This window comes from Lissotriton vulgaris, unplaced genomic scaffold (assembly GCF_964263255.1).
Source record: "Lissotriton vulgaris unplaced genomic scaffold, aLisVul1.2 SCAFFOLD_301, whole genome shotgun sequence".
Classification (NCBI taxonomy): Eukaryota; Metazoa; Chordata; class Amphibia; order Caudata; family Salamandridae; genus Lissotriton; species Lissotriton vulgaris.
Window position 1 is genome coordinate 25423 of NW_028244321.1, and position 27078 is coordinate 52500.

General features: G+C 44.6%; 5 non-coding genes across 5 annotated transcripts; all 5 read left to right on the forward strand.

The window, feature by feature from the left end:
- The first annotated feature begins 4380 nt into the window (after window positions 1-4380).
- TRNAS-AGA (transfer RNA serine (anticodon AGA)) lies at window positions 4381-4462 on the forward strand. The gene has a single exon. It is a non-coding gene; the product is annotated as a tRNA-Ser (tRNA).
- A 2860-nt stretch (window positions 4463-7322) lies between these two features.
- On the forward strand, window positions 7323-7404 carry TRNAS-AGA (transfer RNA serine (anticodon AGA)). The gene has a single exon. It is a non-coding gene; the product is annotated as a tRNA-Ser (tRNA).
- A 13184-nt stretch (window positions 7405-20588) lies between these two features.
- On the forward strand, window positions 20589-20660 carry TRNAH-GUG (transfer RNA histidin (anticodon GUG)). The gene has a single exon. It is a non-coding gene; the product is annotated as a tRNA-His (tRNA).
- A 1499-nt stretch (window positions 20661-22159) lies between these two features.
- Window positions 22160-22241, forward strand: TRNAS-AGA (transfer RNA serine (anticodon AGA)). Its single transcript has one exon. It is a non-coding gene; the product is annotated as a tRNA-Ser (tRNA).
- Window positions 22242-25098: 2857 nt separating this feature from the next.
- On the forward strand, window positions 25099-25180 carry TRNAS-AGA (transfer RNA serine (anticodon AGA)). Its single transcript has one exon. It is a non-coding gene; the product is annotated as a tRNA-Ser (tRNA).
- The last annotated feature ends 1898 nt before the right edge of the window (window positions 25181-27078 follow it).

Consider the following 27078-nt stretch of genomic DNA (forward strand, 5'->3'; position numbering starts at 1 on the left):
GTTGTTTTTGTAAAATGTCTATTAAAAACAGATCCTTTTCAATATTTAAACGATCTAACGACAAATTATTTAAACACACATGATTATAAGATGTAGGTATACTGTACTTACTGACATAAATTATCGTTCTTGAACATATTTGCGGTAAGGGGAGCGGACCTCTCCCCCAGGCCAATCAGAATGCAGATGAATGCAGTTGCAGTTGAGTGACCTGTGTTGTGGCTGTCTACAGGGAATGCACATATGTAGCTTTCTCGCAGCCCAATCCAAACGTCAATTGAAGACAGGTTTTCATGCAAATAGAGCAGTAAGTGCAGAGAAATGCTCACTCTCTAAAAATGGCATTTATACAATAGTAAGATTAAATCCAACCTCACCAGTAGATAGGATTTATCAATAAATAAATAAAGCTTCTCCTCTCTGATATGGAATTACCCCCCAAAAAGTATAAGGGAATACCCAATGCTAACCTATGAGAGGGGCAGACCTCACAGTAGTGAAAAATGTAATAGACTGTTTGATACTACTAGGACATACAAACTACCACAGTACATGTCTTACCTTTTACTTGCATATCATGATGCCCCTAGGACTTCTTAGGGCCTACCTTAGGGGTTACTGATATGTAATAAAATTGGAGTTTAAGGATTGGCAAGTAGTTTTAAATGCCAAGTCGAAGTGGCAGTACACTGCAGCACAGGCACTGCAGTAGCAGGCTTGAGACAGGTTTGAAATGCTATTTCTTTGGGCGGCACAATCAGTCCCTGGGTATATGGTATACCACTTTACAAGGGGCTTTCAAGTAAATTAAATCTGTCAGTCAGGTATACTCCAATTATACACATGATTAGGGAAGAAGCACGTGCACTTCAGCACTGATTAGTAGCGATAAAGTGATCAGAGTCCTAAGGCCAACAAAAAGATACAGCAAAATGCGGAGGTGAAAAGCAATAAGGTGGGGTTGGGACCACCTTAAGAATGCAAGGTCTAACAAAAACGAACTAAGGATAACATGAGTAAAACATCAGGTTTCTCTACAGCATTTGGTGAGACAAATGGGCCTTCTTTTATCTTCCATAAATGCAATCTTTCCCGGACCCCTTTATTATATAGCTCTTCAAGGAAAAAATATAAAGCACTTACAAAGGAGCCTCAAATACTCAAAGATGGTAGACTTCTGTAATATGGGCCATAAACTAAAAGCAGCACGAAAACAGAGTGCAATAGGGTCCAAAAAACTTGAGTGACCCATGAGAGTATGCATGCAAGCCTATGGTATTCCAAACTAGAGATATACGCATGCAATTTTTGTTTTTAGGAGAGAATGTGCCTGCTGAAAAAAACATTATTTTTAAAAAGTGCATTGCAGAATATCAGGAATTTGCTGTGGGACACCTTGAAAACTTGCATACAGATTATGTGCACACGGCTTACAGTCAGTTGTTGTGGTCGAGTGGTTAAGGCGATGGACTAGAAATCCATTGGGGTCTCCCCGCGCAGGTTCAAATCCTGCCTATAACGAGAATCTTTTTAACATCGGCTACAATTTCAGAAGTTAACCTTTAGTTTTTCTTCCATGTCAGTTTTATAAATAGGTGGCTTATTTTGGTGTCACTATTGCCATATCACATATTTATTATTGCTCCCCCTTTCATATCTTTGCTATAACTCTCGTCCTTCATTAGCGCTGGTGCAAACGCTTCAAATTATTATACCCTGGCTCTCTCGGTCATACCTGTGCATGCACTTGAAACTTACTTTACCAATAAAAGAAGCAAATAGAGAAATAAAATAAAAGTGCTAGCTGGATTAGGCAAACACACTTCATAAAACTGCATTTTCTTTTCTATTCTCCCCGAGTTACAAGCTTAACTGCTCCCTGTGTAATTTCTCTTAACCTGCTGTTCCTGGAAGAGAATTTCATCTACAAGCTCTTTCTGTGTTTTTTCCTAGTCTTTTCTTTCCCTTTTCTTAGATTTGTAACTGTTCCTTTATGTGCTCTATGTAGGCGCCATTAATCTCATTTGAGCTCCTTGTACCTGCTGCTGTTTTCTCCACACCTCATACTGTCTTTTCCCTCTTTCTCTCTTTCTCTGCGGTTGGTGGCTACTTTCCAAAGCGTCTGATGCCCCAATGTTCCTTCGTCTTGTTGTCAGACGTGAATTTGAAAAGCAACAAAATTAACAAGCCTTTACCACTCACACATGGCAGAAGTTTATACTTTAATTCAATGAGCTAAGAAAAGTGTGTTGTGGGGCCCCTACGAGCCATGGCGCTTGCTTCATCATAATTAGGCATGCAGTCATTAGCCACAGCTCTAATTATGGGTCACTGAGGTCAGTTTCAATAATTCCTCAAAAACCTAACCATGCAGTCCCCCCTAACTGTGTAGTTATCTTGCTTTACTGCTGTTTGTGTGATTAGCTGGGAGGAGCTCACGGCAGCATCCTCCCAATAAAAGTGTAGATGGACCGTTCCTTAACTCTTTCTTGCTTCACATTCAGATGGCTTGAGGAGGTACAGGGGAGATGCAGGTCTAATAAACAGAATAGAATATCTGCGCAAGGTGTGTTTCTCTGCATTGGTGTCCCATCACAGGCCCACCAGTGTATGTGTGATCTTTGACTCCTGCCAGTTCACAAGCAGGCGGCCAGGAAACGGTTTCAGCCTATCAACCACTGAGGAGATAAAGCCTTTGTATAAGGAATGAGGAAGCAATGAACACATTCAGCCTATCACAGGAGTAGCCCTGAGTGTTCCGAATTATAATTTCTTCATGTCACTGTACGTTATTGAGCCCAAGTAGCTCGCCGTGATCGTATAGTGGTTAGTACTCTGCGTTGTGGCCGCTGCAACCTCGGTTCGAATCCGAGTCACGGCATTGTGGTTGGCAATGTCACGGCAGTTGGGTTTTTCCTTTACAGAATTCCCAAATGTACCAGTTGTTTTTGTAAAATGTCTATTAAAAACAGATCCTTTTCAATATTTAAACGATCTAACAACAAATTATTTAAACACACATGATTATAAGATGTAGGTATACTGTACTTACTGACATAAATTATCGTTCTTGAACATATTTGCGGTAAGGGGAGCGGAGCTCTCCCCCAGGCCAATCAGAATGCAGATGAATGCAGTTGCAGTTGAGTGACCTGTGTTGTGGCTGTCTACAGGGAATGCACATATGTAGCTGTCTCGCAGCCCAATCCAGACGTCAATCGAAGACAGGTTTCAATGCAAATAGAGCAGTAAGTGCAGAGAAATGCTCACTCTCTAAAAATGGCATTTATACAATAGTAAGATTAAATCCAACCTCACCAGTAGATAGGATTTATCAATAAATAAATAAAGCTTCTCCTCTCTGATATGGAATTACCCCCCAAAAAGTATAAGGGAATACCCAATGCTAACCTATGAGAGGGGCAGACCTCACAGTAGTGAAAAATGTAATAGACTGTTTGATACTACTAGGACATACAAACTACCACAGTACATGTCTTACCTTTTTCTTACATAGCATGATGCCCCTAGGACTACCTAGGGCCTACCTTAGGGGTTACTGATATGTAATAAAATTGGAGTTTAAGGCTTGGCAAGTAGTTTTAAATGCCAAGTCGAAGTGGCAGTACACTGCAGCACAGGCACTGCAGTAGCAGGCTTGAGACAGGTTTGAAATGCTATTTCTTTGGGCGGCACAATCAGTCCCTGGGTATATGGTATACCACTTTACAAGGGGCTTTCAAGTAAATTAAATCTGTCAGTCAGGTATACTCCAATTATACACATGATTAGGGAAGAAGCACGTGCACTTCAGCACTGATTAGTAGCGATAAAGTGATCAGAGTCCTAAGGCCAACAAAAAGATACAGCAAAATGCGGAGGTGAAAAGCAATAAGGTGGGGTTGGGACAACCTTAAGAATGCAAGGTCTAACAAAAACGAACTAAGGATAACATGAGTAAAACATCAGGTTTCTCTACAGCATTTGGTGAGACAAGTGGGCCGTCTTTTATCTTCCATAAATGCAATCCTTCCCGGACCCCTTTATTATATAGCTCTTCAAGGAAAAAATATAAAGCACTTACAAAGGAGCCTCAAATACTCAAAGATGGTAGACTTCTTTAATATGGGACATATACTAAAAGCAGCATGAAAACAGAGTGCAATAGGGTCCAAAAAACTTGAGTGACCCATGAGAGTATGCATGCAAGCCTATGGTATTCCAAACTAGAGATATACGCATGCAATTTTTGTTTTTAGGAGAGAATGTGCCTGCTGAAAAAAACATTATTTTTAAAAAGTTCATTGCAGAATATCAGGAATTTGCTGTGGGACACCTTGAAAACTTGCATACAGATTATGTGCACACACCTTGCAGTCAGTTGTTGTGGCCGAGTGGTTAAGGCGATGGACTAGAAATCCATTGGGGTCTCCCCGCGCAGGTTCGAATCCTGCCGACAACGAGAATCTTTTTAACATCGGCTACAATTTCAGAAGTTAACCTTTAGTATTTCTTCCATGTTAGTTTTATAAATAGGTGGCTTATTTTGGTGTCACTATTGCCATATCACATATTTATTATCGCTCCCCCTTTCATATCTTTGCTATAACTCTCGTCCTTCATTAGCGCTGGTGCAAACGCTTCAAATTATTATACCCTGGCTCTCTCGGTCATACCTGTGCATGCACTTGAAACTTACTTTACCAATAAAAGAAGCAAATAGAGAAATAAATTAAAAGTGCTAGCTGGATTAGGCAAACACACTTCATAAAACTGCATTTTCTTTTGTGTTCTCCCCCGTGTTACAAGCTTAACTGCTCCCTGTGTAATTTCTCTTAACCTGCTGTTCCTGGAAGAGAATTTCATCTACAAGCTCTTTCTGTGTTTGTTCCTAGTCTTTTCTTTCCCTTTTCTTAGATTTGTAACTGTTCCTTTAGGTGCTCTATTTAGGCGCCATTAATCTCATTTGAGCTCCTTGTACCTGCTGCTGTTTTCTCAACACCTCATACTGTCTTTTCCCTCTTTCTCTCTTTCTCTGCGGTTGGTGGCTACTTTCCAAAGCGTCTGATGCCCCAATGTTCCTTCGTCTTGTTGTCAGACGTGAATTTGAAAAGCAACAAAATTAACAAGCCTTTACCACTCACACATGGCAGAAGTTTATACTTTAATTCAATGAGCTAAGAAAAGTGTGTTGTGGGGCCCCTACGAGCCATGGTGCTTGCTTCATCATAATTAGGCATGCAGTCATTAGCCACAGCTCTGATTATGGGTCACTGATGTCAGTTTCAATAATTCCTCAAAAACCTAACCATGCAGTCCCCCCTAACTGTGTAGTTATCTTGCTTTACTGCTGTTTGTGTGATTAGCTGGGAGGAGCTCACGGCAGCATCCTCCCAATAAAAGTGTAGATGGACCGTTCCTTAACTCTGTCTTGCTTCACATACAGATGGCTTGAGGAGGTACAGGGGAGATGCAGGTCTAATAAACAGAATAGAATATCTGCGCCAGGTGTGTTTCTCTGCATTGGTGTCCCATCACAGGCCCACCAGTGTATGTGTGATCTTTGACTCCTGCCAGTTCACAAGCAGGCGGCCAGGAAACGGTTTCAGCCTATCAACCACTAAGGAGATAAAGCCTTTGTATAAGGAATGAGGAAGCAATGAACACATTCAGCCTATCACAGGAGTAGCCCTGAGTGTTCCGAATTATAATTTCTTCATGTCACTGTACGTTATTGAGCCCAAGTAGCTCGCCGTGATCGTATAGTTGTTAGTACTCTGCGTTGTGGCTGCAGCAACCTCGGTTCGAATCCGAGTCACGGCATTGTGGTTGGCAATGTCACGGCAGTTGGGTTTTTCCTTTACAGAATTCCCAAATGTACCAGTTGTTTTTGTAAAATGTCTATTAAAAACAGATCCTTTTCAATATTTAAACGATCTAACAACAAATTATTTAAACACACATGATTATAAGATGTAGGTATACTGTACTTACTGACATAAATTATCGTTCTTGAACATATTTGCGGTAAGGGGAGCAGAGCTCTCCCCCAGGCCAATCAGAATGCAGATGAATGCAGTTGCAGTTGAGTGACCTGTGTTGTGGCTGTCTACAGGGAATGCACATATGTAGCTGTCTCGCAGCCCAATCCAGACGTCAATCGAAGACAGGTTTCAATGCAAATAGAGCAGTAAGTGCAGAGAAATGCTCACTCTCTAAAAATGGCATTTATACAATAGTAAGATTAAATCCAACCTCACCAGTAGATAGGATTTATCAATAAATAAATAAAGCTTCTCCTCTCTGATATGGAATTACCCCCCAAAAAGTATAAGGGAATACCCAATGCTAACCTATGAGAGGGGCAGACCTCACAGTAGTGAAAAATGTAATAGACTATTTGATACTACTAGGACATACAAACTACCACAGTACATGTCTTACCTTTTACTTACATAGCATGATGCCCCTAGGACTACCTAGGGCCTACCTTAGGGGTTACTGATATGTAATAAAATTGGAGTTTAAGGCTTGGCAAGTAGTTTTAAATGTCAAGTCGAAGTGGCAGTACACTGCAGCACAGGCACTGCAGTAGCAGGCTTGAGACAGGTTTGAAATGCTATTTCTTTGGGCGGCACAATCAGTCCCTGGGTATATGGTATACCACTTTACAAGGGGCTTTCAAGTAAATTAAATCTGTCAGTCAGGTATACTCCAATTATACACATGATTAGGGAAGAAGCACGTGCACTTCAGCACTGATTAGTAGCGATAAAGTGATCAGAGTCCTAAGGCCAACAAAAAGATACAGCAAAATGTGGAGGTGAAAAGCAATAAGGTGGGGTTGGGACCACCTTAAGAATGCAAGGTCTAACAAAAACGAACTAAGGATAACATGAGTAAAACATCAGGTTTCTCTACAGCATTTGGTGAGACAAGTGGGCCTTCTTTTATCTTCCATAAATGCAATCCTTCCCGGACCCCTTTATTATATAGCTCTTCAAGGAAAAAATATAAAGCACTTACAAAGGAGCCTCAAATACTCAAAGATGGTAGACTTCTTTAATATGGGACATATACTAAAAGCAGCACGAAAACAGAGTGCAATAGGGTCCAAAAAACTTGAGTGACCCATGAGAGTATGCATGCAAGCCTATGGTATTCCAAACTAGAGATATACGCATGCAATTTTTGTTTTTAGGAAAGAATGTGCCTGCTGAAAAAAACATTATTTTTAAAAAGTTCATTGCAGAATATCAGGAATTTGCTGTGGGACACCTTGAAAACTTGCATACAGATTATGTGCACACACCTTGCAGTCAGTTGTTGTGGCCGAGTGGTTAAGGCGATGGACTAGAAATCCATTGGGGTCTCCCCGCGCAGGTTCGAATCCTGCCGACAACGAGAATCTTTTTAACATCGGCTACAATTTCAGAAGTTAACCTTTAGTATTTCTTACATGTCAGTTTTATAAATAGGTGGCTTATTTTGGTGTCACTATTGCCATATCACATATTTATTATTGCTCCCCCTTTCATATCTTTGCTATAACTCTCGTCCTTCATTAGCGCTGGTGCAAACGCTTCAAATTATTATACCCTGGCTCTCTCGGTCATACCTGTGCATGCATTTGAAACTTACTTTACCAATAAAAGAAGCAAATAGAGAAATAAAATAAAAAAAGTGCTAGCTGGATTAGGCAAACACACTTCATAAAACTGCATTTTCTTTTCTATTCTCCCCCGTGTTACAAGCTTAACTGCTCCCTGTGTAATTTCTCTTAACCTGCTGTTCCTGGAAGAGAATTTCATCTACAAGCTCTTTCTGTGTTTTTTCCTAGTCTTTTCTTTCCCTTTTCTTAGATTTGTAACTGTTCCTTTACGTGCTCTATTTAGGCGCCATTAATCTCATTTGAGCTCCTTGTACCTGCTGCTGTTTTCTCCACACCTCATACTGTCTTTTCCCTCTTTCTCTCTTTCTCTGCGGTTGGTGGCTACTTTCCAAAGCGTCTGATGCCCCAATGTTCCTTCGTCTTGTTGTCAGACGTGAATTTGAAAAGCAACAAAATTAACAAGCCTTTACCACTCACACATGGCAGAAGTTTATACTTTAATTCAATGAGCTAAGAAAAGTGTGTTGTGGGGCCCCTGTGAGAAGGTGGCATGATATGCAGTGCTCACTATTCCAGTGAACACTATGTATCAGTCCAGCAACCCTTATTGATGATTGGTTGTAAGACAACCTTATAGACCAGCTATCCTAGTAGCGTGGATACGAGCAGTCTAAGGCTAAAGACTCGAGAGGGCGTGTTAAGCCAGCTATTATACCACACATATACCCCTTGAACACCAAGTGAAAGGATACCACACAAGTGTTATGAAAATAAACAGTTATTTATTAAGAATCACAACAGCCCTGTACTCTTTATGAGGACAGGGTACTAAGCACAAACCAAAACTCTTACAAAAATACTTAAGTTAGCACAGTATATACAAATGCCCGAGGGGCACGGAAAACCATATACTTGAAAAGTGGAATGCGAAATTACTAGCAGGTAAGTACAGTACTAATAGGCTTTGGAATCGCTAGGACTTGACTATAGAATCGTTAGATTACTTCTGGGAGACCCAGGGGACTCGGGTGCAGTGTGTGCACTCTCACGCGAGATGAGGGACAAAGTCTATGGTAGCTAGAAATTGCAAAGTTAGTGTTCTCGGGCGAACCCGACCTGGTAGGGAGAAAACAAAAGTAGATTCTGACCCTTGGATAGTGAGGCTATGCTGGGGCACCGAAATGCCGAAGTTACCTAGCCCTGGGGCTGCAGCTGCATAGGACTCAAAAGACGTCGGGAATCCTCGTTGACGGACCAGGAGCCTGGAAGAAAGAAGTTGCTGGCAGGCGACCAGTGAAGAAAGTTCGGTGGATCCAAGCCTGGATCGATGGAAGATGACACCTGAAAGCAGAGGGGACCAAGTTCGAGACTACTAGCCAGTAGTCAGTGGGCACCAGGAGGGCACCGGATGGTAGCCACCTCGATTAGGTGAGTGGGTGACGCTGTGCTCGAAGATCTCACGGACCAGGAGGTGTTGTCAGTGACCAGGAAGGAGGATCGAGCTGTCCCACGAAGATAGAAGCTGTCGGCGTCGCTGGACCCAGGATTGGGCAACAAAGCCTTGGCAAATTCAAGCCCACGCGGTGGACCTAAAATGGCGTCTGGAGTGGACCAGGAGGGTCCGGGGTGCCTCTCTTCAAGAAGGAAGCAAGGGCCAGTCTGGAGCAACCAGACCAGCAGCAGTGATGTCGTCGGGCGTCGTTCAGAAGGCCACAAGCCAGCCGGCTAGTAGCCAAACAACGCGGTGCACAGCAAACAGCAGAAGGGCCCCACGCAGATCGTGGAGATGCAGGGAGGCTGACCTTGGGTGCTGGAGCTGCGCAGGGTCGGGGCTTCTCGGACCCCAAAGCACTCACCAGTGGAGGACACGGTGGGCTTGTTGTAAAGATGTCGTGCAGTCTTGGCGATCGTCGGTCCCTCGAGGTCTCGTCGCACTCACGGTTCTCAGCTTTGCTGTAGAAGTGAGTAGAGGTCAGAGGTGCCAGGGAAGCCGGGTCTCGTCGAGCTGGGTCGTCGGATTTGTGATGAAGGACTTGCAGCAGACCGCAGTGCTCTTTAGGATGGTGCCTGCGGATGCAGGGTGACTACTCCTTAGCCACAAGGGAGAATCTTGATGAAGAAATCTTGAAGTCCTTTCGCAGAAAGTCGTGTCTTGATTCCAAAGATGATCTAATTTGAACAGGGGGCCCGCTCCCATCTTTATACTAGAAAAGGGGGCTGACCCGGTGACTAGGTCCTGCCTATGGGTGGGACTAGGAGGGGGGTGGTTACACCCCTCTCCCCTGCCGGACTTCCCCAGGCCAGGGGCTGGTGTGCCCCTGGAACTGGTTCTGACTGGCCTATGCGTAGTGAGCACCGGGGTGCCACTCAGCAGTCACCTTCCTGAAAAGCCCTGCCTACCCAGGATACACAAAACCCTGTTTCGGATGGTGCTAGCACCGCCCCGGACAGGAAACCCTTTGTCCAAGCCTCCCTCACTGGAAGGACTCCCAGCAGCAGGAGGTCAGACTCGTGTCTGTGGTGGCAGCATCCATTTTGTGGAGCTGAGGCTTTAGTTAACTTTAACCGGGGTTCACAGTTACATACATGTCGTGTCCCTCTAGAAGGGTGGAATGCTAACCCCGTCGCCAGAATTGGCGAGGGGTTAGTATTCCAATTCGTATGACACCTTACTCGACATGTTTTGATAAAGCAATACCAAAGTTGGCATTTAACCGCGAGGATTATAATGCACTTAAGAGTATATGGTATGCGATATCATGGAACAGCTATTAGGACTTGGTTCCGCAAGCTGCAGACGGGCTCAGCTCATGCCAGAGCACCATCTCACACGATTCCAAGCACTCTGCCTTCAGGATTGTCAAGGCCTGCCATAGGAGTGACTGATAGGAATCTGTGTGTCCATTTTAGGGTTAGGTATAGGTATACTACACCTACAGCAAAGGGTGATTACACGACTTTGCCCCAGCTGTCATGCAGCCAGTTGTGTCAAATTTAGGAGGCCAGCCAGGGGTGGCATAATACATGCTGCAGCCCCTGGCAGCCCTGGGTACACCTATGCCCTGAGTTACAGGGTCTGATAAGGTGGCCCAGTACCAATTGGAAATGTACCTAGGGTACATGGAATCCATTTTAAAGAGAGAGCAGTAGGCCTGGGGTCCCGATTGGCAGGGTCCCAGGTCGACTATGTCCAAAACCAGCTAAAAAACAGGCCAAAAAGTTGGGGGCAACCATAGTCAGGATGTACCTTCCTACACAACCCCCCCCCCCCAAACGAAAGGAGATAAGGCTATCCTTGTCCAGGTAAGCCTCTATTACCTAAGTGGCCATATAAGGAAGGACCAGCTCTGGCTTGGTTTCCCCCTGTGTCATGGTCCACTAGGCAACCCCTCACCCTAAGTGTATCTGAGGGTCTCCACCATAGGGAATCTCTGCCTTTGGTGTGTCTTGGGAAAGAAGAAGGCTGATGCTGGGGTGGAGTACTGAAGTGAGGCTCCTCTACCTTTGGGCTCAACTTCCTCCAATCACAAATCATCATGTGTGCCTTTCTTTCTTTAGCTGAAATACACTGAGCTCTCAGGGTCAGCCTCTGGCTACCTAAAGCTGGAGGCTGAGTCCCTCTGTTTGGCTTACTGGAGGGACAGGTCAGGTCTGGGGTTTTTAGGCCCCATGTTTGGCTGTGCCCAACAGTGTCCAGCTGTGGGAGTTCCCTAACTACTTTTAAGGGGGATCCCTCAGGAGTCTGTTCTATTTTCACTTGGCTAGGTTTACCAGCTTCAGTGATCCTAATCTGCTAATTAAGGGGTTCTTTTGGACAGGGGGCCCTTTGGGGTCCACCACTGGCCTCCCTGATCTCTTCAGCCCTGGGCTGACTGAGGCAGGGTAGAGAGGGGCAGGTTACCTGCTCCAGACTGGGTCCCACCTGGGAAGGGTCCACTGCCATCAGGGGCTCTGCCAGGCTAGGCCTGACTACCTCTGGGGCAGTTCCTTCAACAGGGGTAGAGTCAGTTCCCTGAGGAGGCTGGCTCTCACCTTGTGTCTGGGAGGGGGAAGACTCTTCTTCCTCCTCAATGCTCTCTGTTTGAGTGGAGTGATCCATTGTTTCAGGCTTCACAACCTCACTATCTGTTTGAGTGGAGGCTGAGACCATTTCAACCTTGCCAACCTTTTCAGGAGGGCACTCAGTTTGTGTTTGGGCTGTGACTGTCACAGTCCTCCTATCCTGCTCTGGAAAGTCTGTCTGAGCCTGGGCAGTGGCTACCCCTGCCCTTCCAACCTTTTCAGGGAGGAATGGTGCTTGGACTGGGGCTGTAGCTATTACTGCCCCACTAACCTGTCTGGATAGGCCTATCATTCTGGAGTGAGTTTCTTGTTCCACCTCAGCCCATGCTGAGAGTTCCAGGTCATTCCCCAGTAAGCAATCTACAGGTAGGTTATCTGTCACTGCCACTCTCATGGGCCCTGTGACATTACCCCAGCTGAGCTTGACTACTGCCATGGGATGCCTTCTCTTCACTCCATGAATGTCTGTCACCTGATAAGTAAAACCAGGGGTCAGTTGAGCAGAGGGGACCAGATGGTCACTCACCATGGTGAGGCTGGCCCCTGTGTCTCTGAATGCCTCAACTTTCTGACCATTCAATAAAACTTCTTGTCTATACTTTCCCAAAATGTGGGGTCCAGTAGTGAAGTTGGCAAACCCCATGCCAGTCTCACAGACAAGAGTGTGGTCAGGGAACCTGGCTAGGCCATAGTCCTCCTGATTGCCCAAAGTAATGCCCACCACATTCTTGGGGGCACTCCCACCACCTGGGGGATTACCACTAGTGGTAACAGGAGGTTTAGGAGTATTACCTGGGGGTATATTTCCCTTATTACCATTTTTAGGGCAACTGGCATCACTTTTGTAATGACCCACCTGTTTACAGGTATGGCAATAAGGTTTCTTCTGTTCTGAAGGAGTGTTCTGGGACCCACCACCCTTGTTGGAGTTTTGGGGCCCTTGGGAAGTCTTCTCTGTGGATTTATCCCCACCCTTCTCTTGAGGCTTGGTTGATTCCTTTTTCTGGTCACCACCCTGGTTTTTAGGCCTAACCCTGGTTCTGACCCATTTGTCTGCCCTCTTACCCAATTCCTGTGGAGAGGTCAACTCAGAGTCTACCAGGTGCTGATGTAATAACTGGTTCTGACAATTATTTAAGATTTGCTCCCTCATAATTAGATTATACAATCCTTTAAAATCAGTAACCTTACTACCCAGTAGCCAGCCTTCAAAAGCCTTAGTGGCACAATCAACAAAGTCAGTCCAATCTTGAGACTGAGTTTTCTGGGTGTCTCTGAACAGCATCCTGTATTGTTCAGTGGTTAAACCAAACCCATCAACCAGTGTATTCTTCAAGATTTTGTAATTGTTAGCATCCTCCACCCTTGTGGTGAGGAGCTTATCTCTACCTTTACCATCAAAGGAGAGCCACAAGATAGCTGCCCACTGACTTTGGGGAACACCCTGCACAGTGCAGGCTCTCTCCAAAGCAGTAATCCATTTGTGGATGTCATCCCCTTCTTTAAAGGGGGGCACTATCTTATTCAGGTGCTTTGTATCAAAACTCCTTTCCCTATTGCTAGGTTTATTGCTGCCACCAGTGGGCTGTAGCCCACATAATTCTTGCTCTCTAGCAAGGGCAAGTCTCTCTTTGGCCAGGGCAAGTTCTTCCCTTTCAATCCTCAGTTTGATTGCCCTTTCTTCAGCTTCATACACTCTCCTCTTAGGGGAAGACATCCCTCTGTGAGAAGAGTTGAGAGAGCCATTGGTTCGAAAGGATCTGTTAGAGCCTCTTGATAGAGACCTAACTCGCCCATTCCCAATGTTAAGCTGACCTGAGAGTGGGCCCAGGGGTCCCCTAGTACCAAGCTCATGTCTGCTTAAGTTGGACCTGGTTAGTCTACTGACTTCTACCTGTCCCTTATCTGCCTCATCCCCTGACAACTGGTCCTCATCCTCATCCTCAGCATCATCTGCTTCCTGGAGGGGATGTTCCTGGCTATCAAAGGGTCCCTGTAAGGAGGGCAAACTTCCTTCTGGATTAGAAGGGTCTGGGTTACCAGCCCTACTGGCATCATAAGCCTCTAAGAGACCAATCAGAAAGGAAGTGGTGGGGTTAGACCCCTGTTTTAGTTTCCGAAGAGTACACACTTGTCTCATCTCATGGAAGCTAAGAGCAGCATATTTTGAAGTAAGGACCTGTGGAGGGTCCACTGACACAAGGGGATACTCAGAGTTTCCTCCTTTGTCTGACTTGCTGATTCTAGTGTGGTGTAAGTGATGCACCTACCTACACTATGTGTTTGCCTACTGATCCCTTGCTAAGAGTTGCAGCCAAGGTGTGCTAAGCCTTGAGGAGCTACAACAGCTGGTTCAGTAGAACTCAGAGTATTCTAAGCTTAGTTATATGTACTAACAGTACTTATGTGATCTTTCAACAAGATATTCTTAGGATACGTGTGGCAAAACAACAGCAAGCTCAAATCCCACCGCTGCCACCAATGTGAGAAGGTGGCCTGATATGCAGTGCTCACTATTCTAGTGAACACTATGTATCAGTCCAGCAACCCTTATTGATGATTGGTATTTAGTATTTGTTTATTGCACAGTTAATAAAAACTCACAATTTTACACAAAAATTAAAAATAGAAATTAAAAGTCTTTTGACTATGTAAAACTTTTCCTGGCAAAAAGATGTTACACTTTAATAAAATCTCAAAGAGTCTATAGTCAGGTAGTGGGTCTTCCTATTGATCACTGCTATTTTTTAGTTGGAGTTCTTGTAGTTATAAGGCAGTTGCAGGATCTCTATTCCCCTGATTTAATTAATTTTCGCTCAGTAATCTTCATAGTTTTGTTAAGGGTCGTTTGAGAAGACTGCCTTTATCCCAGTGCGGTTGGTTGTTCGCGTCCTTATACTGTTTCATTTAATTTTTTGGCCACTATTTCAAAATATTTAACTGTTCTACAGTTTAGCTGGGTCTCGTTGGGGTTGAAGCAGAGCATTACTGCTTGCCTGCATGATCTTACACCCTTCTGGTTCCATAGTGGCCGGAGCATTGACCGCCTTACATCCACTAAAGCTTTACAGATGCATATAATATGTATAAGATCCTCCTTTGCGGATTGACAAAGGCGACATGCGTTTGATGGATCAGGCCTTTTCCAAGGTTCCAGGTGATGTGCTATGGGTATGTTGCCTAAGCGCATATTTAAGAACTTGCTTTTTATTTTTTGTGTAAGTCCCCTTGATAGGTATTCTTGTGGCTTTATGGCTCCATACCCTTCGAGCACTACCCATCCGTGTGCTCTCCTGGTCAGGGTGGCTCTGTCCTCGAGTGAAGAGACCAGTTTTGTGACCTTTGTCACAGTTTTCTTGAAAGTCCCAAAGTCCGTCCTTGTTTCCCAAAGCATGTTTAATCCTAGGCTCTCCAATGAATTTGTTAGGTATGCCCTTGCTGGGGAGATTTCTTTGGCGTGAAGCTCTGTCCATAAGTTCGCATTTAACGATCCTTGCTCCGATTCTTTGATTTTGCGCCAACTTTTTACATATTGTCCTTTCCTCTCCACAGATTGTTTCAATAGTCCGAATTCAAGACGAATTTGAGCAGGCGAGGAGTTTTTAGGGAGATGGAAAATTGCCCTGTATGCACGGCTGATAGTTTTGTCCAAAGTGCTTGCATCTTTACCCCGCATTGATTCGCTGCCATAGGAGAGCATTGGCAGTAGGCGAGCTTTTATTACCTGTAGAAGTGGCGCTAATGTCCTGTCGGGAAGGACTTTCTGCAAGGGCCTTATTGATAGTTGAAAAGTCAAGCCCTTCCTACAGATGGCGTCTAGTTGGTGCTTGGAGGAGCCATTGCCCTCTATTGTAACTCCTAGATATTTATATGAGGCTACCAGTTCCAGTCTTTGTTTATCCAGGTACCATGCGGGCTTCTGTTTTTTATTATAGTTCATTGGCATGACCTTAGTTTTGTCCAGGTTTATTGTTAAGGAGTTTGCTTTGGAAAATGTGTTTGTTTTATCTAGAAGGTTTTGAAGGCCGATAGGAGACCGGCTGATAAGGACTAGGTCATCTGCGTAAAGCAGATTTGAGAGCGTGATATTTCCTAACCGGGGTGCGTGTGATGTAACTGTTTCTAACTCTTCAGGAAGATCAGCGAGGAAGAGGTTGAACAGTGTTGGCGCTAGGACGCAGCCCTGCTTTAGGCCTTTGCTGGTCTTTATTTTCCTCGAAAGATGTGTGCCAGATCCCAGTTTTATTTGGACCCATGTATCGGTGTGCAGCAATTCCAGCTGCTGTAGAAGGGGGCCGGGGATTCCCCATGAGCTCAGTTTCCGCCATAGTTTATGTCGGTCTACATGGTCGAATGCGGCACTGTAGTCAATGAAACACACGAACAGAGAGCTTTTTGCCGTTTTTGCTGCGTCGGACAGTAGGGTTAGTGCCATGATGTTGGTTAAAGTTCCCTGGCCCGTCCGAAAGCCCGTCTGAGTGACTGGGATGATGTTCTCTTTTGTTGCCCATGTTGTTAGATCCTTCAAAATGAGGCTTGCATAGTACTTCGCTTCTACATCTATCAGGGCAATCAACCGGTAACTGCTTGGGTCGATCCTTGCGCCTTTTTTATAGATTGGGCTTATTATCGACCCTCTCCAAGATGCTGGTATTTTTCCTATTTCCCTTGCTTCATAGAATATTGGGATCAGTGTGGAGCACCAAAAGGCCGGGTCCTGTTTGTATAATATTGGAGGGATCCCGTTTGGTCCTGGCGCCCCCTCGAGTTTTCCCTTTGAGATTTGTTTGAGGATTGTGTCTGTTGTTTCTTGGGCCGATTGTCCGGGTTCTGTTTTACTAGAAACGACTATCTTGGGGCCGACTTCGTTCTCTGCTAGGATACGGGGCCCAGTTGTTTTCATGTTTGATGCTTGGTTTTCTTTATAGGCGGGTGTGTCATTTTTTCCCGGTTGGCGGGAAGCTCCCTCTTCCGAATTTGTCCCTCCGGCTTTCTTTTTTGCGGGGTCAGTTGTGTTAAAGTGAGTTGTTAAGTAGTTGGCCCAGACTGATTCCGGTATTTCAGAGGTAATACCTCTGTGGTCTGGCTGTTGGAGCCTGTGAATCATCTTCCAAAAGCTAGAGCTATTCTTCTGTTTTGAGTTGTGTAGAATTTTTGCCCATAGGTCTTCGTTTAGTTCCCGCTTCCTTTGCCAAGTTTTCTTTTGTAGCAGTGCCTTTGACCTGCGTAACTGCAGTTGGATTTCCGGATTGTTTGGATCTTGCCGGAGCTGTTTGAGGATCTTCTTTATTTCGAACTTGATATTTTTTGTTTCTACTGTTGTTACTTTACCAAACATATGCCTAGTGGTGTTCCCTTTTTGGTCTTTCTTCCTTTTGGCATGTTTTTCTCCTAGTACCGTTGTAAATTTTTCCCATAAGGTAATGGGGTTGTCGGTTGTATTGTGTATGACTTGTATTATTGTTTTTGCACTGTTTGTGAGAGTTTCTATGTCCGAGATCTTACATCGTAAACGTTTGTAGTCGGTAGTATGTTCTGTGCACATACTTCTGATTTCGGTTGCTTCGTTCTTACAGTTTAATGCTAAGTTGGCTTCTAGCGGCAAGTGGTCGCTCTGGGCTCTGTCGCCTATCTTAAATTCTTGTACATTGTCATACAACGGGAGTGTAACTAGAATAAAGTCTAAATAGGATGAGGCAAATGACGAGTATTGATGATTGGTTGTAAGTCAACCTTATAGACCAGCTATCCTAGTAGCGTGGATACGAGCAGTCTAAGGCTAAAGACTCGAGAGGGCGTGTTAAGCCAGCTGTTATACCACACATATACCCCTTGAACACCAAGTGAAAGGACACCACACAAGTGTTATGAAAATAAACAGTTATTTATTAAGAATCACAACAGCCCTGTACTCTTTATGAGGACAGGGTACTAAGCACAAACCAAAACTCTTACAAAAATACTTAAGTTAGCACAGTATATACAAATGCCCGAGGGGCACGGAAAACCATATACTTGAAAAGTGGAATGCGAAATTACTAGCAGGTAAGTACAGTACTAATAGGCTTTGGAATCGCTAGGACTTGACTATAGAATCGTTAGATTACTTCTGGGAGACCCAGGGGACTCGGGTGCAGTGTGTGCACTCTCACGCGAGATGCGGGACAAAGTCTATGGTAGCTAGAAATTGCAAAGTTAGTGTTCTCGGGCGAACCCGACCTGGTAGGGAGAAAACGAAAGTAGATTCTGACCCTTGGATAGTGAGGCTATGCTGGGGCACCGAAATGCCGAAGTTACCTAGCCCAGGGGCTGCAGCTGCATAGGACTCAAAAGACGTCGGGAATCCTCGTTGACGGACCAGGAGCCTGGAAGAAGGAAGTTGCTGGCAGGCGACCAGTGAAGAAAGTTCGGTGGATCCAAGCCTGGATCGATGGAAGATGACACCTGAAAGCAGAGGGGACCAAGTTCGAGACTACTAGCCAGTAGTCAGTGGGCACCAGGAGGGCACCGGATGGTAGCCACCTCGATTAGGTGAGTGGGTGACGCTGTGCTCGAAGATCTCACGGACCAGGAGGCGTTGTCGGCGACCAGGAAGGAGGATCGAGCTGTCCCACGAAGATAGAAGCTGTCGGCGTCGCTGGACCCTGGATTGGGCAACAAAGCCTTGGCAAATTCAAGCCCACGCGGTGGACCTAAAATGGTGTCTGGAGTGGACCAGGAGGGTCCGGGGTGCCTCTTTTCAAGAAGGAAGCAAGGGCCAGTCTGGAGCAACCAGACCAGCAGCAGTGATGTCGTCGGGCGTCGTTCAGAAGGCCACAAGCCAGCCGGCTAGTAGCCAAACAACGCGGTGCACAGCAAACAGCAGAAGGGCCCCACGCAGATCGTGGAGATGCAGGGAGGCTGACCTTGGGTGCTGGAGCTGCGCAGGGTCGGGGCTTCTCGGACCCCAAAGCACTCACCAGTGGAGGACACGGTGGGCTTGTTGTAAAGATGTCGTGCAGTCTTGGCGATCGTCGGTCCCTCGAGGTCTCGTTGCACTCACGGTTCTCAGCTTTGCTGTAGAGGTGAGTAGAGGTCAGAGGTGCCAGGGAAGCCGGGTCTCGTCGAGCTGGGTCGTCGGATTCGTGATGAAGGACTTGCAGCAGACCGCAGTGCTCTTTAGGATGGTGCCTGCGGATGCAGGGTGACTACTCCTTAGCCACAAGGGAGAATCTTGATGAAGAAATCTTGAAGTCCTTTCGCAGAAAGTCGTGTCTTGATTCCAAAGATGATCTAATTTGAACAGGGGGCCCGCTCCCATCTTTATACTAGAAAAGGGGGCTGACCCGGTGACTAGGTCCTGCCTATGGGTGGGACTAGGAGGGGGGTGGTTACACCCCTCTCCCCTGCCGGACTTCCCCAGGCCAGGGGCTGGTGTGCCCCTGGAACTGGTTCTGACTGGCCTATGCGTAGTGAGCACCGGGGTGCCACTCAGCAGTCACCTTCCTGAAAAGCCCTGCCTACCCAGGATACACAAAACCCTGTCTGGGATGGTGCTAGCACCGCCCCGGACAGGAAACCCTTTGTCCAAGCCTCCCTCGCTGGAAGGACTCCCAGCAGCAGGAGGTCAGACTCGTGTCTGTGGTGGCAGCATCCATTTTGTGGAGCTGAGGCTTTAGTTAACTTTAACCGGGGTTCACAGTTACATACATGTCGTGTCCCTCTAGAAGGGTGGAATGCTAACCCCGTCGCCAGAATTGGCGAGGGGTTAGTATTCCAATTCGTATGACACCTTACTCGACATGTTTTGATAAAGCAATACCAAAGTTGGCATTTAACCGCGAGGATTATAATGCACTTAAGAGTATATGGTATGCGATATCATGGAACAGCTATTAGGACTTGGTTCCGCAAGCTGCAGACAGGCTCAGCTCATGCCAGAGCACCATCTCACACGATTCCAAGCACTCTGCCTTCAGATTGTCAAGGCCTGCCATAGGAGTGACTGATAGGAATCTGTGTGTCCATTTTAGGGTTAGGTATAGGTATACTACACCTACAGCAAAGGGTGATTACACAACTTTGCCCCAGCTGTCATGCAGCCAGTTGTGTCAAATTTAGGAGGCCAGCCAGGGGTAGCATAATACATGCTGCAGCCCCTGGCAGCCCTGGGTACACCTATGCCCTGAGTTACAGGGTCTGATAAGGTGGCCCAGTACCAATTGGAAATGTACCTAGGGTACATGGAATCCATTTTAAAGAGAGAGCAGTAGGCCTGGGGTCCCGATTGGCAGGGTCCCAGGTCGACTATGTCCAAAACCAGCTAAAACACAGGGCAAAAAGTTGGGGGCAACCATAGTCAGGATGTACCTTCCTACAGCCCCTACGAGCCATGGTGCTTGCTTCATCATAATTAGGCATGCAGTCATTAGCCACAGCTCTGATTATGGGTCACTGAGGTCAGTTTCAATAATTCCTCAAAAACCTAACCATGCAGTCCCCCCTAACTGTGTAGTTATCTTGCTTTACTGCTGTTTGTGTGATTAGCTGGGAGGAGCTCACGGCAGCATCCTCCCAAGAAAAGTGTAGATGGACTGTTCCTTAACTCTTTCTTGCTTCACATACAGATGGCTTGAGGAGGTACAGGGGAGATGCAGGTCTAATAAACAGAATAGAATATCTGCGCCAGGTGTGTTTCTCTGCATTGGTGTCCCATCACAGGCCCACCAGTGTATGTGTGATCTTTGACTCCTGCCAGTTCACAAGCAGGCGGCCAGGAAACGGTTTCAGCCTATCAACCACTGAGGAGATAAAGCCTTTGTATAAGGAATGAGGAGGAAGCAATGAACACATTCAGCCTATCACAGGAGTAGCCCTGAGTGTTCCGAATTATAATTTCTTCATGTCACTGTACGTTATTGAGCCCAAGTAGCTCGCCGTGATCGTATAGTGGTTAGTACTCTGCGTTGTGGCCGCAGCAACCTCGGTTCGAATCCGAGTCACGGCATTGTGGTTGGCAATGTCAAGGCAGTTGGGTTTTTCCTTTACAGAATTCCCAAATGTACCAGTTGTTTTTGTAAAATGTCTATTAAAAACAGATCCTTTTCAATATTTAAACGATCTAACAACAAATTATTTAAACACACATGATTATAAGATGTAGGTATACTGTACTTACTGACATAAATTATCGTTCTTGAACATATTTGCGGTAAGGGGAGCGGAGCTCTCCCCCAGGCCAATCAGAATGCAGATGAATGCAGTTGCAGTTGAGTGACCTGTGTTGTGGCTGTCTACAGGGAATGCACATATGTAGCTGTCTCGCAGCTCAATCCAGACGTCAATCGAAGACAGGTTTCAATGCAAATAGAGCAGTAAGTGCAGAGAAATGCTCACTCTCTAAAAATGGCATTTATACAATAGTAAGATTAAATCCAACCTCACCAGTAGATAGGATTTATCAATAAATAAATAAAGCTTCTCCTCTCTGATATGGAATTACCCCCCAAAAAGTATAAGGGAATACCCAATGCTAACCTATGAGAGGGGCAGACCTCACAGTAGTGAAAAATGTAATAGACTGTTTGATACTACTAGGACATACAAACTACCACAGTACATGTCTTACCTTTTACTTACATAGCATGATGCCCCTAGGACTACCTAGGGCCTACCTTAGGGGTTACTGATATGTAATAAAATTGGAGTTTAAGGCTTGGCAAGTAGTTTTAAATGCCAAGTCGAAGTGGCAGTACACTGCAGCACAGGCACTGCAGTAGCAGGCTTGAGACAGGTTTGAAATGCTATTTCTTTGGGCGGCACAATCAGTCCCTGGGTATATGGTATACCACTTTACAAGGGGCTTTCAAGTAAATTAAATCTGTCAGTCAGGTATACTCCAATTATACACATGATTAGGGAAGAAGCACGTGCACTTCAGCACTGATTAGTAGCGATAAAGTGATCAGAGTCCTAAGGCCAACAAAAAGATACAGCAAAATGCGGAGGTGAAAAGCAATAAGGTGGGGTTGGGACCACCTTAAGAATGCAAGGTCTAACAAAAACGAACTAAGGATAACATGAGTAAAACATCAGGTTTCTCTACAGCATTTGGTGAGACAAGTGGGCCTTCTTTTATCTTCCATAAATGCAATCCTTCCCGGACCCCTTTATTATATAGCTCTTCAAGGAAAAAATATAAAGCACTTACAAAGGAGCCTCAAATACTCAAAGATGGTAGACTTCTTTAATATGGGACATATACTAAAAGCAGCACGAAAACAGAGTGCAATAGGGTCCAAAAAACTTGAGTGACCCATGAGAGTATGCATGCAAGCCTATGGCATTCCAAACTAGAGATATACGCATGCAATTTTTGTTTTTAGGAGAGAATGTGCCTGCTGAAAAAACCTTAGTTTTTAAAAAGTGCATTGCAGAATATCAGGAATTTGCTGTGGGACACCTTGAAAACTTGCATACAGATTATGTGCACACACCTTGCAGTCAGTTGTTGTGGCCGAGTGGTTAAGGCGATGGACTAGAAATCCATTGGGGTCTCCCCGCGCAGGTTCGAATCCTGCCGACAACGAGAATCTTTTTAACATCGGCTACAATTTCAGAAGTTAACCTTTAGTATTTCTTCCATGTCAGTTTTATAAATAGGTGGTTTATTTTGGTGTCACTATTGCCATATCACATATTTATTATCGCTCCCCCTTTCATATCTTTGCTATAACTCTCGTCCTTCATTAGCGCTGGTGCAAACGCTTCAAATTATTATACCCTGGCTCTCTCGGTCATACCTGTGCATGCACTTGAAACTTACTTTACCAATAAAAGAAGCAAATAGAGAAATAAAATAAAAGTGCTAGCTGGATTAGGCAAAGACACTTCATAAAACTGCATTTTCTTTTCTATTCTCCCCCGTGTTACAAGCTTAACTGCTCCCTGTGTAATTTCTCTTAACCTGCTGTTCCTGGAAGAGAATTTCATCTACAAGCTCTTTCTGTGTTTTTTCCTAGTCTTTTCTTTCCCTTTTCTTCGATTTGTAACTGTTCCTTTACGTGCTCTATTTAGGCGCCATTAATCTCATTTGAGCTCCTTGTACCTGCTGCTGTTTTCTCCACACCTCATACTGTCTTTTCCCTCTTTCTCTCTTTCTCTGCGGTTGGTGGCTACTTTCCAAAGCGTCTGATGCCCAATGTTCCTTCGTCTTGTTGTCAGACGTGAATTTGAAAAGCAACAAAATTAACAAGCCTTTTACCACTCACACATGGCAGAAGTTTATACTTTAATTCAATGAGCTAAGAAAAGTGTGTTGTGGGGCCCCTACGAGCTATGGTGCTTGCTTCATCATAATTAGGCATGCAGTCATTAGCCACAGCTCTGATTATGGGTCACTGAGGTCAGTTTCAATAATTCCTCAAAAACCTAACCATGCAGTCCCCCCTAACTGTGTAGTTATCTTGCTTTACTGCTGTTTGTGTGATTAGCTGGGAGGAGCTCACGGCAGCATCCTCCCAATAAAAGTGTAGATGGACCGTTCCTTAACTCTTTCTTGCTTCACATACAGATGGCTTGAGGAGGTACAGGGGAGATGCAGGTCTAATAAACAGAATAGAATATCTGCGCCAGGTGTGTTTCTCTGCATTGGTGTCCCATCACAGGCCCACCAGTGTATGTGTGATCTTTGACTCCTGCCAGTTCACAAGCAGGCGGCCAGGAAACGGTTTCAGCCTATCAACCACTGAGGAGATAAAGCCTTTGTATAAGGAATGAGGAAGCAATGAACACATTCAGCCTATCACAGGAGTAGCCCTGAGTGTTCCGAATTATAATTTCTTCATGTCACTGTACGTTATTGAGCCCAAGTAGCTCGCCGTGATCGTATAGTGGTTAGTACTCTGCGTTGTGGCCGCAGCAACCTCCGTTCGAATCCGAGTCACAGCATTGTGGTTGGCAATGTCACGGCAGTTGGGTTTTTCCTTTACAGAATTCCCAAATGTACCAGTTGTTTTTGTAAAATGTCTATAAAAAACAGATCCTTTTCAATATTTAAACGATCTAACAACAAATTATTTAAACACACATGATTATAAGATGTAGGTATACTGTACTTACTGACATAAATTATCGTTCTTGAACATATTTGCGGTAAGGGGAGCGGAGCTCTCCCCCAGGCCAATCAGAATGCAGATGAATGCAGTTGCAGTTGAGTGACCTGTGTTGTGGCTGTCTACAGGGAATGCACATATGTAGCTGTCTCGCAGCCCAATCCAGACGTCAATCGAAGACAGGTTTCAATGCAAATAGAGCAGTAAGTGCAGAGAAATGCTCACTCTAAAAATGGCATTTATACAATAGTAAGATTAAATCCAACCTCACCAGTAGATAGGATTTATCAATAAATAAATAAAGCTTCTCCTCTCTGATATGGAATTACCCCCCAAAAAGTATAAGGGAATACCCAATGCTAACCTATGAGAGGGGCAGACCTCACAGTAGTGAAAAATGTAATAGACTGTTTGATACTACTAGGACATACAAACTACCACAGTACATGTCTTACCTTTTACTTACATAGCATGATGCCCCTAGGACTACCTAGGGCCTACCTTAGATGTTACTGATATGTAATAAAATTGGAGTTTAAGGCTTGGCAAGTAGTTTTAAATGCCAAGTCGAAGTGGCAGTACACTGCAGCACAGGCACTGCAGTAGCAGGCTTGAGACAGGTTTGAAATGCTATTTCTTTGGGCGGCACAATCAGTCCCTGGGTATATGGTATACCACTTTACAAGGGGCTTTCAAGTAAATTAAATCTGTCAGTCAGGTATACTCCAATTATACACATGATTAGGGAAGAAGCACGTGCACTTCAGCACTGATTAGTAGCGATAAAGTGATCAGAGTCCTAAGGCCAACAAAAAGATACAGCAAAATGCGGAGGTGAAAAGCAATAAGGTGGGGTTGGGACCACCTTAAGAATGCAAGGTCTAACAAAAACGAACTAAGGATAACATGAGTAAAACATCAGGTTTCTCTACAGCATTTGGTGAGACAAGTGGGCCTTCTTTTATCTTCCATAAATGCAATCCTTCCCGGACCCCTTTATTATATAGCTCTTCAAGGAAAAAATATAAAGCACTTACAAAGGAGCCTCAAATACTCAAAGATGGTAGACTTCTTTAATATGGGACATATACTAAAAGAGCACGAAAACAGAGTGCAATAGGGTCCAAAAAACTTGAGTGACCCATGAGAGTATGCATGCAAGCCTATGGTATTCCAAACTAGAGATATACGCATGCAATTTTTGTTTTTAGGAGAGAATGTGCCTGCTGAAAAAAACCTTATTTTTAAAAAGTGCATTGCAGAATATCAGGAATTTGCTGTGGGACACCTTGAAAACTTGCATACAGATTATGTGCACACACCTTGCAGTCAGTTGTTGTGGCCGAGTGGTTAAGGCGATGGACTAGAAATCCATTGGGGTCTCCCCGCGCAGGTTCGAATCCTGCCGACAACGAGAATCTTTTTAACATCGGCTACAATTTCAGAAGTTAACCTTTAGTATTTCTTCCATGTCAGTTTTATAAATAGGTGGCTTATTTTGGTGTCACTATTGCCATATCACATATTTATTATCGCTCCCCCTTTCATATCTTTGCTATAACTCTCGTCCTTCATTAGCGCTGGTGCAAACGCTTCAAATTATTATACCCTGGCTCTCTCGGTCATACCTGTACATGCACTTGAAACTTACTTTACCAATAAAAGAAGCAAATAGAGAAATAAAATAAAAGTGCTAGCTGGATTAGGCAAACACACTTCATAAAACTGCATTTTCTTTTCTATTCTCCCCCGTGTTACAAGCTTAACTGCTCCCTGTGTAATTTCTCTTAACCTGCTGTTCCTGGAAGAGAATTTCATCTACAAGCTCTTTCTGTGTTTTTTCCTAGTCTTTTCTTTCTCTTTTCTTAGATTTGTAACTGTTCCTTTACGTGCTCTATTTAGGCGCCATTAATCTCATTTGAGCTCCTTGTACCTGCTGCTGTTTTCTCCACACCTCATACTGTCTTTTCCCTCTTTCTCTCTTTCTCTGCGGTTGGTGGCTACTTTCCAAAGCGTCTGATGCCCCAATGTTCCTTCGTCTTGTTGTCAGACGTGAATTTGAAAAGCAACAAAATTAACAAGCCTTTACCACTCACACATGGCAGAAGTTTATACTTTAATTCAATGAGCTAAGAAAAGTGTGTTGTGGGGCCCCTACGAGCTATGGTGCTTGCTTCATCATAATTAGGCATGCAGTCATTAGCCACAGCTCTGATTATGGGTCACTGAGGTCAGTTTCAATAATTCCTCAAAAACCTAACCATGCAGTCCCCCCTAACTGTGTAGTTATCTTGCTTTACTGCTGTTTGTGTGATTAGCTGGGAGGAGCTCACGGCAGCATCCTCCCAATAAAAGTGTAGATGGACCGTTCCTTAACTCTTTCTTGCTTCACATACAGATGGCTTGAGGAGGTACAGGAGAGATGCAGGTCTAATAAACAGAATAGAATATCTGCGCCAGGTGTGTTTCTCTGCATTGGTGTCCCATCACAGGCCCACCAGTGTATGTGTGATCTTTGACTCCTGCCAGTTCACAAGCAGGCGGCCAGGAAACGGTTTCAGCCTATCAACCACTGAGGAGATAAAGCCTTTGTATAAGGAATGAGGAAGCAATGAACACATTCAGCCTATCACAGGAGTAGCCCTGAGTGTTCCGAATTATAATTTCTTCATGTCATTGTACGTTATTGAGCCCAAGTAGCTCGCCTTGATCGTATAGTGGTTAGTACTCTGCGTTGTGGCCGCAGCAACCTCGGTTCGAATCCGAGTCACGGCATTGTGGTTGGCAATGTCACGGCAGTTGGGTTTTTCCTTTACAGAATTCCCAAATGTACCAGTTGTTTTTGTAAAATGTCTATAAAAAACAGATCCTTTTCAATATTTAAACGATCTAACAACAAATTATTTAAACACACATGATTATAAGATGTAGGTATACTGTACTTACTGACATAAATTATCGTTCTTGAACATATTTGCGGTAAGGGGAGCGGAGCTCTCCCCCAGGCCAATCAGAATGCAGATGAATGCAGTTGCAGTTGAGTGACCTGTGTTGTGGCTGTCTACAGGGAATGCACATATGGAGCTGTCTCGCAGCCCAATCCAGACGTCAATCGAAGACAGGTTTCAATGCAAATAGAGCAGTAAGTGCAGAGAAATGCTCACTCTCTAAAAATGGCATTTATACAATAGTAAGATTAAATCCAACCTCACCAGTAGATAGGATTTATCAATAAATAAATAAAGCTTCTCCTCTCTGATATGGAATTACCCCCCAAAAAGTATAAGGGAATACCCAATGCTAACCTATGAG